Source organism: Dasypus novemcinctus, chromosome 12 (genome assembly GCF_030445035.2).
Source record: "Dasypus novemcinctus isolate mDasNov1 chromosome 12, mDasNov1.1.hap2, whole genome shotgun sequence".
NCBI classification, from domain to species: domain Eukaryota; kingdom Metazoa; phylum Chordata; class Mammalia; order Cingulata; family Dasypodidae; genus Dasypus; species Dasypus novemcinctus.
This window is the reverse complement of record NC_080684.1, coordinates 19,485,470-19,504,288: the sequence shown is the minus strand read 5'-3', so window position 1 is coordinate 19,504,288 and position 18,819 is coordinate 19,485,470. Positions and strand designations below refer to the sequence as shown.

Sequence of the window (18,819 nt, the reverse complement as noted above, 5' to 3'; positions counted from 1 at the left end):
TAGGTGTCAGTAATTTCAGCAAAAGCGAAGCTTTTGTCAGGCTATTACAAATACCACCAAAAATAAAAAAATGATGAGCACTCCACCTCCTTTTCTATCCCAATTCCTGGCCTCCATAATGCATTTCCCTTAACTACAATTTGAAGTTGCCCTTCTGCGACTGGAGATAACCCCAAGAGTTTTTATTACATATTCTGTTCAATTCATGAATTCATTTAGCAATTATTGATTGAGGCTGCATTATGCATTGCTTAGTGTTTGTGTATGTGTGTATGTGTGTGTGTGTGTTGTGGGGACAGAAAGTAATAGCAAAATTTCTGCCCTCCATGAAAATGTGCTATCACTGTAGAGACAAGAAAGGCACCACACACACATATTGCTATATTGCCTGAGCAAGATAGAAAGGCAATTGATGTCAATAATTTACAATACATTGATTAACTGTTACACAGCAAAGGGAAGCCAATGTGGTTTAAAGTCTTTAACAAGATGAGGTAAATTAGAGTAACGAATTTGCTTATTTAGCTTTATTTTCATCTTTTGAAAAAATGAGATTAATACTGATTTTGCTAGAGATTTATATGAGAATGAAGAAGGGAGTGAGTGATAAAAGAGGAAAAAGTAGTAAATAAGGCAGAATTTCAAAGTAAGTAAGACACAAATCAAGAAAGAGGAATGAAAAACATCTGCATACACAGGTAAGGGAAACAGGAAGGTTCCTGGGGTGGTCAGGAGCACACAGAACTCTTTGGATTCACAAAGGGGACATCTGGAGAATAGTGGGTGATGTGTCTAGGAGAGTGGTTATGGCAGATTAATGCATTGAAATCCTAATGAGAAGCTTTAATTTTTGCTCTAAGCATTGTGGTGTGCTCTTTGTACTATTTCTCATGATTTATCTCCTGATTCTGATGGGGAACTTATGATCCATATACATTGTCACCTCCACACACCCATGTACTTCTTCCTGAGCCACCTCTCCTTTCAGAACATCTACTCTTCAGTAACTGTGTCCAAGATGCTAGAGAACCCCCTGTCTCAGAGGAAAGCCATCTCAATAGAAGGCTGCCTGGCTCAGGTCTTCTTTGTGTTTGCTGCTACAGGCATTGAGGCTTGCCTGCTCTCAGTGATGGCCTGTGACTGCTATGCTGCCATCTGCCACCCAATGCTCTATGCACAGGTGATGAGTAAACTGTCATGTTTGACGTTGGTGTGAGGCTCTAGGGTCATGGCCTTTCTGGATGCACTTATCAACATCCTCCCGGATTTGAATTTGGACTTCTGTGAGATTCAAATCATCCACCACTGTGCCTGTGAATTGCCCTCCCTCTTCCTCTCTCCTGCTCTGATACATCCACCAACTCTGCAACGCTGCTCTGCTCTGCCCTCTTGCATGCCTTAGGGACCTGCCTCCTGCTTTTCTACTTGTATGCCCGCATTGTCTCCACCATCCTGAGCATCAGCTCCAGCTTAGGCAGAAGCAAGGCTTTCTCCTCCTCCTCCCACCTCACTGCTGTGAGCTTGTTCTATGGCTCAGCTATTCTTCGCCATCTAAAGCCAACCTCACGTTCCCCACTGGAGTTGATCCTCTCCATGCAGTACAGTGTAGTCATGCCCCTAGTGAATCCTCTCATCTACTGTCTAAAGAACAAGGAAGTGAAAGCTGCTGTGAGAAGAATAAAGCTAAAATATGTACAATGTCTCAAGGAACACAGAAGAGACAGAGAATGAAGGCAAGTAGGAAAGAACTGCAGCAAGACACGAAATGTGTGATATTAAGAACTTCCCAATTGCCCAATTTATGCATGTTGTAAGACACAGTATCAGGTCTCCCTTCTTAAAAATTGTCAAGGAAAATGTTGGGAGCTATTTTGCTTCCCATTACTCAGAAAAAACAATGAGTCAGCAAACCTCTTAATCGTATAGATAGGGTTAATGACATGACAATTCATACTTTTGAAAATAATTCATATTAGTATTGATCCTGCAGGGTTTTTTTTCCTGAATTTTTTATTTGAATTCATAACATTTTCCAAGAAGAGATCCTGGGTCTGTGAAGAAAGAAAAATAAGCACTTGGACTTCACGGGGTGGAAGAAGAGTGTGACTGGCAGTAGTATTAGGACTCTGGAAACTACAAAATTAGATGAATGTGTACAAGAGAGGAAGTCAGAATTTACCAGATATACCAGTTAAACTCACAGCTGATAATTTGCTGCCATAAAAAATAGGCATAAACTTAGCTAGTAAAGCAATGCACCTTTATTTTGTCACAGTTTCATAAGTCGGAGTCCAGACTCTGACTCTACAGGGTTTTCTACTTCATGTCTCACAGATCTGAAATTAAGGTTTTGGATGTTCTGGGTTCTTATCTGGAGTCTCTGGGAAGAAATCTACTTCCAAACTCATGCAGGTTATTGGCAGAATCCAGTTCCTTGCAACTGTTGGTCTGAAGTCTCCCTTTGCTTGTTGGCTGTTAATCAGGTAAACATATAAGCAGGATACTCCTATTAAAAGGATGGAGGATACAAGGGATTCAACAGAGTGAGGAGGAGGGAGAGACAAAGAAAGTGAGAAGAAACAAAGAGAGATGTGGAGAGGGGAAGGATTTAACAACAGCAAATAGTGTTGAATAATGTTAGGGAAGGAGTCTCTATTGAATGGGAAATAATTGAATATTGTCAAATGTAGAAGTTCTGTTTGTCCCAGAAAAAGTACCAAATTATGGGGAACTTGGGAGAGCTTTGAGAAGCCCTCTTACCCAGGACTAGTATGGATTCTTCCTTCTTCTAATCCTCCCTCTTCTCTTTCTGCAAGTCTTCCTTTTGGTATCTGTGCCCACCTGGTGCTCTCAAAGCACCTTCTGATGAACTCTAACTTTTATCCTAAAGAATATTTGTCTAAAAGCCATTGTTGCTAGTAATTCTTCTTGTAAAACATGTTCTTAAAATCTAAACTTATCAAATTTTAGATTTTATATAAGATAAACATATTTCAGCCCATTCCAACACACTGACTTGTTTTCAACATATTTTGCAGTTTTGCTTCCTTGTTGGATTTGGGGCAATTTTTATCTTCTTTTTATTGCACTATTTTTTAACAAATCAATTTTATTGATACATATTAATAAACATACAATTCATTCAAAGTATGCAATCAATGGTATTTGCAATAATTCCATATTTGTGCATTCATCACTTCAATCATTATTAGAGCACTGTCATTATTTCAATAACAAAAATAAAGAATAGGCCAAAAAAAAAAAAAAAAGGAAAATCCCTCACCTCTCAGTCTCTTTATGCTTCCCCCACTGTACTTGGCTGCTATTTCTGACTATTTTATCCAAAGTGAATAATCAATGGCTTTTAGTATAATCACAATGCTGTACATTCACCATCTCAAAAATTTTAGAACAATTTCTTTACTCCAAAAAGAAAGACTCTACACCCCATAGCTTTCCTTCCTCATACCTACATAACCGCTAATATCCTTTCACTTTTATAAATCTATTTATATTTACATTTTATATAAATGAAATCATATACTATGTAGTAGTCTGTGTCTGGTCTCCTTCAATCAGTATAAATTTTTTTGTTTGATATTAACATTTTATATTATTAACTTACATTTGTTCAGCTCCAAAGATAAAAGGCTCTTATATATTGCAATTCTATACATATTCATATTTTGCATAATATATTTATATGTCACATAAAATATTTAGTTCATAATAGGGCGATCATACAGTATTTGTCCTTTTGTGTCTGGCTTGCTTCACTCAACATAATGCCCTCCAGGTTCATCCATGTTGTCATATCTTTTACAACGTCATTTCTTCTTACCACTGCATAATATTCCATTATGTTTAACACATCAATAGTTACATTTTTATCTTTCAAATTTTGTTCCACATGCTTTCAATGCATTCTTGGATATATTTGAAATAGAACTATTAACATACTACCATTTTACCTAGAATGATATCATACCCATTTTCCCATTCCTTCTTATTTTCAAAATTCATATTTTCAAGTATCACCTTCCCTTGTGTATATAAACTGAATTCAGTGTAATAGTCCCACTATGATTAGACATGTTGTCAGCTTTTTCCCATAATACCAGTTGCTTCATTCATTTATTTCTCACATTGTTCCAAATTGTATCTCATGCAGTTTCACTGGGCTAATATTGCATTACACTATTTTGAGCATTTAATATTACTCCTGGACCTTGAAAAATGAGGTCAAATGTTGTGAAACTATTAAAATTCTTGATAGTGTTCAATTTAAATAAGACAGGACTAAAACACTGTAGGTAGTAAATCCAATGGATTTATGGCTTGTGTTTCAAACTCCTGCATGTGGGAGAAAAAAGACATTGCAATTATCCTGTTCTGACTAAAGGAATGTTTATAAATTCTTATACTTTTCAATAGCAGAATCTCACTCTAAATTACCAGGGCAAATTAATTACTTTAAATTACCTTGGTATTGCCCAAAGAACCAAACAATTAAATAAGACAACCTTTCAGAATTACAGACTTTTAGAGTTTAAAGGTTATTTTCATAGGCCAGAGAAGCAATCTGACAAATTCTGTGGTGCTGCAAGGTCACTTTTATGACAAAGGATAGTGTCTGCTCTTCTGCTGCTAGAAGATAAAAGCCATTTTCTCTTTCTCATCTTGCCAAATTTTCCTTCACCAGCAATGGGCAGCCCTGGAGTTTTTAAAGGCAAGTGCTAAAATCAGTTTAGTTAAAGGCAAGGATGTTATCACTAACAAACTGAATACTGGTAATGTAATATCTCAATATTGTTCTTATTCTTACAGACAAATCTGTGTAAGATCCATTTTCTCTTGAATAGTACAACTTCCTTTTCCATGTGCACATTGTAAGAACTTCAATGTGCACAATTGTTTTGAAACTGAGTTGGAAAGTTTATATTTCTTCTTTTAAGCTATACATAATGCAACATATTAAAAAGATTATTGGTAAACATGAAATTTATTTCCAGCATCTCCTCAAATCTTTATAAAATATTTCCTTTAAATTCCCATGAAATTGTGCTGTTTGTTTTCAATGTACTGCCACTTGTCAAATTCTTTTTGATGTGCTTTATAATTGAGAATAAATGCTTTGTCAGGACTATAGACTGAGTTCCCCTTGTTAAGAAGATCCTACACTTTGATTTATTGGACTTACTCCACTCAGCTAACATGGAGTTGAAGAAGGTCAACCACCACAACATGGAGCTTAGAGTGTCTACAACTGGAAGCGGGAGGAGTGCATCCAGTACCCATGTGGAATCTAAGCCCTCACTTGACATAGGTGTGCAATGGACACAACCAATCCAGTGTCCACAGAGAAAATGTGGAATGGGTGTGGGAAGGGTAGCCATGGTGGCTGCTGGGTGTGGGGAACGGGAGGAAGAGATGAGATGTGGAGGCGTTTTCGGGACGTGGAGTTGTCCTGGATAGTGCTTCACGGACAATTACGGGACATTGTAGATCCCCCCAGGGCCCACTGGATGGAACGTGAGAGAGTCTGGGCTATGATGTGGACCAATGACTATGGGGTGCAGTGATGCTCAGAGATGAACTTACCAGGTGCAATGGATGTGTCATGATGATGGGAGAGAGTGTTGCTGTGGGGGGAGTGGGGGGCGGGGGCGGTGGGGTTGAATGGGACCTCATATTTTTTTTAATGTAATTAAAAAAATAAATAAATAAATAAATAAAAGAAGATCACCATCATGCCTGTGATAGCTAATGTGAAATCTAAAGCTACGTGAATATACAGGTCTATGATTCTAATGATCAGTACCTCCTCTCAGTAGAGAATAGGTTAGAGAATGGTCAAGTTACAGACTTGTTCTAAAGAGTAAGCTGAGTGTTGGAGCTCTCTAATGGAGCATTCAACCTCATTTTATGGGACTATTATAACCCCACATCTGGATGAAGATTTAGGGATACTGGAACCTCTCCTCTAACAAGGGTTGGAAGATGATACATGGCAGGGCTGATAGCCTCCCCCATTGCAGAAGTCAAGACAACCGAGTGATAGCTATGAGTGAAAACAAGTTTCCAGAAATGAAAAAGGTGTCTTTTTAATGTATCATGCCTTTTTCCTTAAAGATACAGATGTCACACAAAAACACAATAGTAGGAAAATCTTCAAGAGTGATATTTTTAGTGCAGACAAGGATATTATTACAAACACTGGTTCCACAAATCTAATACCATCATTGCACAGTAAAACAACCCTGGGAACATCAATTGCTAAATGCAAAGCAGATAACCCATTGTAAAACTGGAAATTATCAATTCTACATGATCAAATCCAGATCATACTACAGACATTTAGGGAAATTTTCATATAAATTGTTATATGCAGTTGTCACACATACTATTTCAGATAAAAAGCACTGGCATCGTGGGGAGTTTTAACTCAGAGCTGTGTGACATGTAAGAACATTCCAAAAAGTCAGAGATGTTTAAGTCTTTTGTCTATTATAGTAATAGTCAAACTAATACAATATTTTACTGTTCAGGCATAACTGAGAGTACAGTAACATTAACCAGGTATAGATCTATCATTTTTAGTAAGAATCAGGTTTACTAGATCTTTGGGAGTAATTCTGCTTTACCTGACAAGTGAGATTCATTGATCAAACTGGAAAGTTCAGGAAGAACAGGGTAGAAACTGACAGTCATCAGGGGCCTTCTTTCTCTTTGACACATGCAGATTTGATCACGGTGGTGGTCTTTAGGTTGGTTTTATTCTATGAAGGTAGGAAGAGGATCAGCAAACTTGCCCAATCTCCGCGTTGTGGGATAGTCCTCAAAAAAATTACAACTTCCAAACAAGAAGACAGAAAGAAGAAAGAAGTTATCAATGTAGTGCTTCTGCCTTAAAAGCATTGTCATACCCGAATCCAATTCAGAGGTAAGAAAACATGAACCTCCTGTACTTGAGAACAAGGAAGGGCAGGTCTGCACTAACAGAAGACAAATGGAAATCTAATTAGAAGTAAGCATGTATCTCGAATCAATGTCTTCCTATGGAAAACAGCTAGACTAAGTGCTGTCCTTTAGGAGTTTTTCATGAATGTCATCTCGTCACAGATTGGAACTCAATTGAAGCATTCTAGAAGGTTGCTGGAATATGGGATTGAATGTCACAGACAGATGCACCTGTTCACACAATTTCAGGCCACCAGGAGGAGTGTCCTACAAGCTTTCCCTGCTCATCTCGAGATCAAGTGGGATGTATATCATTGGGCACTTTGCCTGAGAGAAACAGAGATTAATAAGATGTCAAAGGGTAGGGGCAACATAGTTTTCCAGTGGGATGTATAGATCCAAAACTGACCTTAGCACCTGATCAATAGAAAAGTAAGATACAACATCTAATAAGACCATTTCCAGAGAGTTTTGGATATCCACCACTAAGAAACCTTGATAGAAACCCCACCACCAGCCTGTGAACCCTATCCACCTAAAAATGGAGTTTTTGATGCACTGTAATTATGTTCTATAAAATAACAAAACATTATCTATCAAATTGAAACCCTACTGGTAAGTGGCCAGTACCAAGTTTGATAGTTAAATTGATTTTATCGTTTTTTTTTTTCGAGGAAAGAAAATTCTACAGATTGAGATGAAGCCACCTTTGTAGGCACCTCCCTTTGTAGAGGTCAAGACTTTTAGTTTGTGTCTTTCTCTTCCATTTGCTAGTATGTACTTACAAGAACATATATAGTATCTTTTTGAGTATTTTCAACTTTGATAAATGGCTTCATTTAATACTTCTTTCCTTTTTAATTTAGATGTAGCAAAATTCACTCTTTTACTGAACATTTCTACGCATTCTGAAAAATACATAGAATCTTGTAAACATCACTACAATCAAGACAGAGAAGAGTCAGGCACCCACAATTTCTCCCCAGCCTCTTGGTATACTCTTCTTCTAACTTCCAACCCCTGATGACAACCACTATACAATTTTCTGTGTCTATAGTTTTGACTTTTCTAGAATGTTATATAGATCTTCCCTGTACTTTTCTTGTTCTTCATCCTTATCATGAAATGCCAAAAACCAGTATGCCAGTTTGGATCTCATCTTCAGAGACCATTTTGACCACATCTACCTCTTACTCTTCATCTAACGATCAGAGTCAGTTAAATACCATTGTTTTACTCACCATATTAAGTTCCTTTTATTCAGGTTGAAATACATTTTTCACCTTGATTCTGAGTGCTCTATTTCATATTTTTATCCTTGATTTATTGACAATAATTAACAGGAAAATATAGAAATCTCAGATTAACTAGATACATTTCGTATTATCTTCTACTATTTATCTCAAAGGGAGGGCTCAGCTCTCTTATATTAACTCAATTTATTCCAAAGATTATGATCATACTTTTCATATGCAACTTCCACCACTGGGATCCTGTTCTAGAACCATCAAAATTTGTAAGTGTCTTGTCAATACTAAAAAAGTAGTGAGGTAAATGATATAGTTAAGCTGCTATGAATTTTAGGAGGGTTTTGAAATGGGAAAAGAACAGACTGGGAAGCAGGAGAGAAGACAAATATTGAAATATTCTTACAGCAAATTTGCTACAATCCACAAAGTATGCACAGAATATTGCTGACAACAGGTGATCAGCCCTTGTTCCTTCACTTCTGTCACATTACAATGCACATAGCAGCCTCTCTTGGCTTCCCTTCTGGATTCCAATGCTTCCTGCCTTCTGGTTGCTCCCAGTTACAGCTTTCACTCTCTCTGTGACCTTCCCTACAAGGCTTTCAGCAATAAGATTAAGACCCATCCTGATTCAGCTCGGCCACATCTTAACTGAAGTGACCTCAACAACCTGCCCTGTTTACAAGAATTCACATCCACAGGGTCACAACATCTAATGCCAACCTCAGGCTCACCTCTGGAACTGATTTTCTCCATTCAATAGGCTGCAATTATTCCATAGTGAGTCCCCTCATCTTCAGCCTGAAAAACAAAGAAGGGAAGGCAGCTGTGAAAAGAACCTTGAGGAAAGGTTTGCAAAGTCACAGGCAGCAGACTGTAGAGAGACAATGAATTATGAAAGAACCACTAGTTTCAGGAAATCTGATGAGTTATTACTAAATGTTATTACTAAACTCTTCTAGATGGCCCATATTTTAGATGCTGAAGGATACTTCATAAAAGCTTAAGAAAGAAGCATAAAGGCTCTTTGAAGATAGGGTCAGGGTGGGGATGATGGTTCAGATTAAATACTGCTCAAAGTCTGATCAATGGAATACCCAGGCATCTCTACCCAAAAAGTTTTGGTTAACCATAATTTGATTTATTATTCACATTGTTTTATTGGCTCTTGGTAAAAATATATATGTATTGAATTATTTGGGGAATTAAATGTTTAAATGTGCAGAAAGTTACTGAAAATCATAAGATTTCATTACATCATGTTGGGTCTCAGGGGAAGCAAAGTTACAGACCAGAGATCCATGAAGGGTATGAGCTCTGACTGGGAGACCCTGAAGATGGACAAAAGTGATAAAAGTTCTGGACAGAGCAATTATCATTTGAGCGATGTGGGTGATGCCATGTGGAGCATGAGAGGGACTGGTATTCATTCTATGGTAAAGGATGAAATTTAGTCCTCTCCAACATTTCACCTCCATTTTGGCATTCTTCTTACCATTTAGCCTACTTGGAGAAATCAAGGGTTTTAAGGCGATTATTTGGGTAATTTTCTTCTTATTTTAACAAGTATTATGAAATATGCAGTGCTTATATGAATCACAAAATTTGTATTTTTTGAGAAATGTTTCCATGTCATTGCATATCTTTTCAAGTATGATAACTTGCACCCATTTAGTGTTATTTTCTGTATGTCAATAATGAGAAAAATAGTAAATGCAGGTGATTAATATATTAAACCATTTTAAGTTCTATTATATTTTACCTAAATTTTTAAATATATAAACATATCATATATGAATCATGTCCTATTTAATAACATCCGTATTTCCAATTTTTAAGTTATTATAAGAAAGCATATATCCTAAAGAAAAGATGATGATAATGAAAAAGTAATTCTACTCCCAATATTTAGGTATATTTTTCTTTTTATACCTTCCATACATAAAACTTTAATGTAATCAGTTTACTGAGGAGTCCCAAATCCATGGCATATAAACATGAAACTGTTCTGGATTTTTTCAAGGGCACTACATTCCACCTAACTCTGTGAAATTCCTATTCCCTTTTTTCTCAAAAAGATACTAGGCCTATCTTTAATGTTCTGATCATTTTTACTAGTAAAGGTACATTCTAATTAAAGACACATCCCAAACTTAACTTAGGTCTTACACCTCTCTTTCCTCGAATGCAGGTCTGAGCTGCGATCCCCATCATTTTGAGGAGGACTAATCTGGCTCAAAGACACCCCCTCCACCATCTCTTCCAGTCTCAGCTCTTCCAACGTGTGGGACAAATGGGGAGAGGGAACAGAACAAGTGACTCCAGCTAACTAATCACTACTGATTACCACTAGTTTTCTCATTAGCTATGTCTGACCAGGCAAAGGACCTCTGGCAGTTGTTCAAACGTTGGCTCTGGGGACAGTATGTAGGACTTCTTTTGAAGGTCCTGTTGTTCTCCTCAATGCAATTTTTCCTGATCTGGAAGACTCTTTGCAAACCCACCTCTTCTCTAGCACCAACAACACCCCACAGCTTCTTGCTGCAGAAAAACTTCTTCCAATAGATAGTCATCTTGGACGTGGTAAATATAAGAGAGCCTAAACCTACCTTTTCCAATTCATTTTTCCCTGGCTCAGATAGGCATAGAGGAAACATCAACAAATCTAAGGCTGAAGCAGAAGGCCAACAGTGGAATGAGATCTTGGTCTCATGTACTTGTAGGCAGCCTCTGTTTTTTTGAGTGGTTCTTTTTTATATATAGATATATTTTAAATGTATTTGTTGAAGTATACCACTCATATATAAATATATATAAACAATAATATTTATGTACGTATATATATAATCTATATGTATGTATATATATAAACTCTACAACTATGTGTAGTCATAGTTGTGAAGTTATGAAGCAAACATAGATAACAACATAAAGGGCTCTCATACCCCACCCTACCACCAATATCTTGCATTGTTGTGAAATATTTTTAACTAATTACTAAAGATCATCCTCAAGATATTACTATGAACCAAAGTATCCTACATTTGGTGTATTTTTCCCCCAACCCACCCTATTATTGTTATTATTTATATCATTTATACATGAACACACATGAACAATAAGTATAAAGTAAAAGTTGTGAACTTACAAAGCAAACATGCATAATATCATATAGGGGTCCCACACATCAACCCACCAACAACACCTTCCATTGCTGTGAGACATTTGTTACAAATTATGACAGAATATCATCAAAATCTTGCTACTATCTATAGATTCATTTGGATTTTACAAATGCAAAGCAAACCTTCCTTCCCCATGAGAAGGGGAAGACAGTTTACCCTTATCAATGCTAAATTCCCCTAAGGCCAATCAAATGAACATGCTTCCCCATTCTTTCCAATCCTCGAATTTTTAGGAAGCCAGGAAAGAATGGGGCTGGTAATAGCTAGTGATGGCATCATAGGTACTGCGGTCCCTTCCTTAGACTTGGCAAAGGGTGTATGATACCATTATTAGCAGATAGCACTAATTGTAGGGTATTAAGCATGTTATTTTCAGTTGTGCACTCTACTAACAATTCTAATACAACAAGAAATGTCTTACTCAATGTTATTTTATATTAGTAGCATAATCTTATATGCTGTAATTGCCATAGGCCCACACACATAAATCATGAGACCACCTCTCCTTCCTAGAGTTTTGCTTTTCCCCTGCCACTGTGTCCAAGATACTACAAAACTTCCTGCCACAGAGGAAAGAAATCTCAGTAGAGGTTTCACGTTCTCTTTGTGTATTCTACTACAGGATTTGAAGCCTACCTGCTCGCAGTGATGGCCTATGACCACTATGCTCCCTTCAGCCACCCTCTGATCTATGCCAGTTGGTCAGATAACCATATCCAATGCAGGCATTCTGGTGAAAGATATGAAGACTCATTATTCCTCGCCCCCCCCTCCCCCAGAATATTCACATGTGGCTAAATACTAGGAAAATTGTCCATGTCCTGAATGCTTACTTGGAAACAAGTATGTCTGAGAATGAGAGTGTTGAAGGCTTTACCATTTTAAGAAAAACATGGATTTCTGAAGGAATCAAAACTTTGGATTCATGAAGCAGGTGGGGCATGAACTGCAACTGGTCCCTTCCCCAAAGAAAAACCAAAGGAACTGAAGGTGACTGGAAGTGGTAATCAACTTGCTAGAATATAAACCAGGAGCACAGAGGTCTTCCATAAGGTACGTTGCTCTGTACAGCTCACCTGGAAGGTAGCAAATGGGCAAAAATTCCAGACCTCCTGGGATGGCACTGACGCTCTGCTGATTCTCCTTCGGATTCCCCCGAGGATCAGAGTCCATTGTCCTGATGGTTGGTCTTGCAGAATTGATAGCTTCCTTCCCACTACTCTTCCTCTTGCCGGTCTCTGAGCAGCATGCACCAAAGTCACTTGGTTCCCAAAACTCTACAGTAAGAATGAAAAGAGAAACCAAATGTTTCTTGGGTTTGAAGAAGATGGTAAGTGTAGGGAGGAGGGTGCAGTAGCAAATTGGTAGAACCAAGCTTAAGATACATGGCAACATCTTGATGGACAAAGAGATAGTCAGAGAGAGGAAAGCCAGTCAGGAATCCTACTTTAATCAAGAGCTGAAATCTCCTAGCATGGGAAATGTACAACTTTAAAACTATTTACCTAATGAATCTATGGATATGACACTCTTAGAGCAATAAAGAAAAGATTAGAAAGTATTAAACCTAGTGTGGTGAGAAGAGAGAGAAACATGGAGAAAAGGAATAAGGATGAAGAAAGGGGAGAGATCATATAAGTATGGAAAAAGTGGAAGAGGGAGATCCTGAAGGAAAAGAATCGGGAACTCAACCCAACCCCTGCAGCACTGAACATGTGGCTCCTCCAATACTAGTCCATGGCTGCCCCGATGGCTGAAGAGATGTGAAGGCAAGAGCAGAGGGTCTCCTTTTGGTCACTTCTGAGACAGAATTTTTTAACTTGGGATGTAAGGGGCCTGGGTTCTTTCATCAGACTGTAGGAACCTTGAACATATCCAGGCAACTTTGATTATCCAGACAAGTTTGTTGTCTTTCTCCTTCCTTCTTTGCGCTCCTCCTGCCTCTTGGTGTCTCAGTTTCACCAGGTACCTCGTGCCCTCACACTGTCATCTGCAGAATTCCCCTGGCTTTTGAGGAGCTGGCCAGTTCTTCTAAGGACAATTTGTACAAAAGAAATTTTCCCGAAAGACAGGAAGTGACGTCAGTTAAAATCTGTATTTGTCAAATTTCAGATTTTCATTTAAAAGAGTATTATTTCAGGTCCTCCCAATATTTTCTTTGATTATAGATTTATTTTATTATTTTGTCTACTTTGAGAATTTCAAGGATTTTCAGCCAATCTACCATTCCCTCATTAATCACATTTTAACAAGTGATTTTACAATATATCTACTTTATCAAGTATACAGTTCTTAATATGTGATTCATTAAATTTCCCCTCTTAAGTAATCTCGTCTTTTGTATTTGCTATTTTATTTATCTTTGTAAAATTTTTACGTTATATGCACTTCTGAAGCAAATTAGCACCTACCTAAAATTTCATTCTTATTTTCCTACCGTAACACTGAAAATACATTTTTTAAATTAAAATATTTTAAGCTCCTTTTCATTTTATGTTCATTATATTAAAGCATCATGTTATTAATTTGTGTAATGATAATCAACAAACATATTTTACTAGGCATTCTACTTTTTAAACATTATAGTATATGAAAATGCCTAACAATAGTTCTATGTACCAAAGAAAACTTACATTTATTTATAGGTCTATTGCATTTTGCTTTGTCTTGTATAGAAAAAAATCTTTAATATGAATCTTATGCATAGACACAATCATATTTTATACTCAATTTGTATGTAGCATTTTTAACTCACCAAAAAAATTAACTTTTTCACTTTGCAAAATCATGGAAGATATAAATTTTTCAATAGTTTATCTATTCCTTCAAATGCATATATCATAGTTTATTTAAAAATTTCCCTGTTGTTGACCATTTCTAACAATTCACTGTTAACTTTTAAGAATTCTTTAATTCCTGTAAAAGTTCTAAAAACGTTTAGATCTGTGTTTCAGTATTATAAATGCCACTAATTTAAACATTTCGGTACAGACATCTCTTTCTATACTTAAGTTTAATCCCAAAGTTAAGTTACTTAGACGAAGGGAATTAGCACCATTAAGGCTATTGAAATCCATTGTCAAATCGTTTTCCAGAAATCATTATACCAGTTTACATCAGTATCATTATTGTTTGTTGGTGCCTTTTTCACCCCACACTCTCTTGCATTGGGTTGTGCCATGTTTAATCACAATAATTTGATACACAAGAAAAACCACATCATTGTAAGTTCAATTTCCATTTCTTAAACTAATTTTATTATTTACCATGTTTCTGTACTAATTATATACTATCCTAATTACGTAAAAGTTATATTCATTATACAAATAATCTGTTCACATACTTTATCCACTAATTTACAGCACACTTAATGGTTTTCATAACAATGTGATAGTGTTCTTTATGCAATAAAAACATTAACCTTTTAGTCAAATACACTGTTAGCTTTCTTTTTTATTTTTTGGATTCTTCTTATTTTTTAATTATTTTTTAAAGATAGATTATATAAATGTTACATAAAAAATGTCGTGTTAGATTTCTATTCCAGAATAAAAATTAACACAAATTTAAGAGTTTAAAACATCACCCACGGGTGGCGGACTTGGTCCAGTGGTTAGGGCATCTGTCTACCACATGGGAGGTCCGTGGTTTAAATCCCGGACCTCCTTGACCCGTGTGGAGCTGGCCCACGCGCAGTACTGATGCGCGCAAGGAGTGCCCTGCCACGCAGGGGTGTCCCCCGTGTAGGGGAGACCCCCATGCAAGGAGTGCGCCCCGCAAGGAGAGCCGCCCAGCGTGAAAGAAAGTGCAGCCTGCCCAGGAAAGGCCCCACACACACACAGAGCTGGCACAACAAGATGATGCAGTAAAAAGAAACACAGATTTCTGTGCCACTGACAATAACAGAAATGCACAAAGAAGACGCAGCAAATAGACACAGAGAACAGACAACTGGGGTGGAGGGGGAGGGGAGAGAAATAAATAAATAAATAAATAAAAACATCACCCACTTATTGTCTCACAGTTCTACAGTTCAGAAGTACAGGTGGGTTGCAGTGGGTTCTCTGCTTAGGGTGTCACAAGTCAGAAACCAAGGCACACAGTCTCATAATCATAGTCATCTGTACTGAGGACCCATCATTGGACCATCCTTCTTCACTTGTCTTTGCCCTTGTACTTGGGGGATTGCTCCTGTTCCATTGGGGAATGTGACAGTGCTCCCCTGACTAGGAACTCAGCAGGCCCTCAGTTGCTGTTTGTTTATATAACTGCTATGAAAATACCCAACAAATATCTGAACATTTTTGTATACCGTATATACATTTTGTATACCCTGGAGAACTCCCTCCTAACCATGTGTCCCCCATCAATAACACCCCACACCAGTGTTCCTCCCCTGCCATAGCTGAACCCCTATGTGGCCCAAAAGTTCTTCAAGAATGAAGCCTAATATATTGCCAAATTCAATTAGTAGGAAAACGAAATAGTAATGATAGGTTTAAAGTTTAAAAATAGAATACATGCCAATTTAGAAAAAAACTAAAATAAAGTAAAAAATGAATTGAGGTATTAAAAAATGGAAAATATAAAACTTTGTTTTTGATGTTTTTGCCTTCATGAATTTTGAGGACCTTATGTTGAGTGAAGCAATACATGACATCTCTGACATGAAATAAGCAAACCAAGCTGTCTCAGAGAGCTAGAGACTGGATCATAGGAAATTAGGGGGCAGGGTGTGAGCTGATGCCTACATGGGCAAAATCTAAGATAAAGTGGAGCTAAGTAGTTGTACAGGGAAGGGATTAGACGGGGGCATAGGGATACTTTTGTGTGGAGCTTTCAGGCTTAGAGGGGCTAGGGTTGGGAGGATGGGTCACAGGGCCCAAGGAATTTGGGGGAGGGTTGAGAGGAACAGATGAACAGATGGGGGATTATCGGGTATGTGGTTGAAATTATAATGTTGAGAAAACTCTTCAGAAAATATAACAAGGACGCATTTCATGTTTAAGGTGCTTAATAGGGGGCATCTGGCACAGGGGCAGGCTAGTAGGAAGTGTGTGACTGCTCATCTTTCATAGTGTGTTATATCATTGTGTTGAGACTGATAAAATGAGTGGGAAGGTATACCCCATCCTGGGGAGGCCTGATGTCCTCAAACATAGGGAATTGTGTCTATCGAGAGAATTGGCAGCTCCCAAAGGGGAGGACAGTCTACTGTGTCTAGCCCTCAGCATTGTTGCAAGTATCTGTGAATCTGGCCCTTCAAGTGGTGAAGCTTGGTTGTCAACTGTGGGCACTGAGGGAAGGGGGAGAGAGGAATAGAACTGATGGAAGCAGCGTAACTGGGGGGCAACGGAAGTGTTCCAGAAGATCGTGCAATGATGGATATGGATATAGGATATTTTCACCAATAATGTATAAAAGTCTATAGGCTAAAAAGTAAACCAAAATGCAAACTGTAATGTAACTAAAAATTTAAAAAATTGTGCAGTCTAAAATATAAATGATAATGTAAACCAAAATGAAACCATGTTTGGTAGCTATGTTTCAATATCTGTACATTTCTATAGGCTTTGACAAAATTTAAAATGGCCTATAGCCATCATTGCGAGATCATGCAGAACAATTCCAATGCCCTGAAAGTGCCCCATGATCCATTTCTTTTATTCTTCCCTCCCCCTCTGTAGCAGTTTAATATAATTGATGAATTCCAAAAAGAAATATTGGTTATGCTTGTAATCTGATCTGTACCTGAGCATGATTGAGTTATGTTTAGGGCCTTGCATCCCCACCCCTTGGTGGGTGTGGACTCACAGATAAAAGGCATGGTGAAGAACAGAGTTGCGAATTTCTGATGTTAGAGTTTGATGCTGAAGACCTGGGAAGTCAGCACCCAAAGGAAAGAAAAGTCAGCACCAGGAAAGAAGGAAACTTGAACCCAGAGAAAAGCAAGTCCCAGAAAAGTAGGAACCCAGGAAGCCTGAACCCTCGCAGACGTCGTCCATCTTGCTCCAAATAGACTTTGGAGAGGGAAGTAAATTATGCTTTATGGTCTAGTATCTGTAAGCTCCTACCTCAAATAAATACCCTTTATAAAAACCAACCAGTTTCTGGTATTTTGTATCAGCACCTCTTTAGCTGACTAATACACCCTCTCTTAGAACCTATGGTAACCACTAAGTTTCTCACTGGTTATTGTCTTCTGTCATTCCACTTTCTCACGTTCTTACTTTTACTTTATTTCTTTCAGACTTGAAGCTTGATAATCCCTCCTTTCATCATTCTAACTGAGGCATTTTATTACGAGGTATAAACTTTCCTTCCTAGAATTAAGATATTTATTTGCTAACATGCAATCAGATATTAAGCAACCTTTTAAGCAACCAATTAAGATTGAATTTAACTTCTCTCAAAGGATGATGCCACAAACATAAGGATTATTTGTACCGAGAGGACTGATGAAGATGGGAAAGAAGGCATTTCATTTAGGCTTGAAGCTTTCATAAATTTTTCAGTGCCTGGCACACAATTCTCCCTGCAGATATGTTGAATAAATGAACATTTGTAGAATTGTACTGGCTTCTGCATAATTAAGGGATACAAGTATTCTGTGTTTAAGTATGAGAAAACTCTATGAAAATGTTTATGACACTTCCCTATATCAAATAATGAATAAAAACTCTTGATTTTAGATCAGAAATTTTATTAGTTCTTTTATGCTTAGAATATAGAAAACAAAGTCCTATAATTTCCTCATAGTAAAAGCATCTGGTCCCATTTTATCCATAAGTTGGACAATTATGTTCTGAATAAAAGAAAAAGGAAAATAACCTAGAGTACAATAATGTGCTACAGATTAGCTCCCTTGCGAATTTACAAATGACTTTCTCACCCCCATAGGACCATAAGGAAAATGCCACTTTCTAGCAGAATAATTATTTATTTATTTATTTATTTTTATTTTGTCCCATTCAACCCCACTCCCCCACCCCACCTCTCCCCCCCCCCCCCCCCCCAGCAACACTCGTTCCCATCATCATGACACATCCATTGCATTTGGTAAGTACATCTTTGGGCACCTCTGCACCTCATGGTCAATGGTCCACATCATGGCCCATACTCTCCTCCATTCCATCCAGTGGGCCCAGTGAGGATTTACAATGTCCGATGAATGCCCTTGAAGCACCATCCAGGGCAGCTCCATGTCCCAAAGATGCCTCCACCTCTCATCTCTTCCTGCCTTTCCCCATACCCATCAGCCACCATGTCCACTTTTCCCAATCCAATGCCACCTCTTCTATGTGGATATTGGATTGGTTGTGTCCATTGCACCTCTATGTCAAGAGGAGGCTCAGATTCCACATGGATGCTGGATGCAATCCTCCCACTTTCAGTTGTAATCACTCTAGGCTCCATGGTGTGGT

The 18,819-nt window shown here is 37.8% G+C and overlaps 1 pseudogene; it reads left to right on the top strand.

Annotated features, from left to right (window-relative positions):
• The first annotated feature begins 955 nt into the window (after positions 1-955).
• On the top strand, positions 956-1,731 carry LOC139440082 (olfactory receptor 8S1-like; annotated as a pseudogene).
• The last annotated feature ends 17,088 nt before the right edge of the window (positions 1,732-18,819 follow it).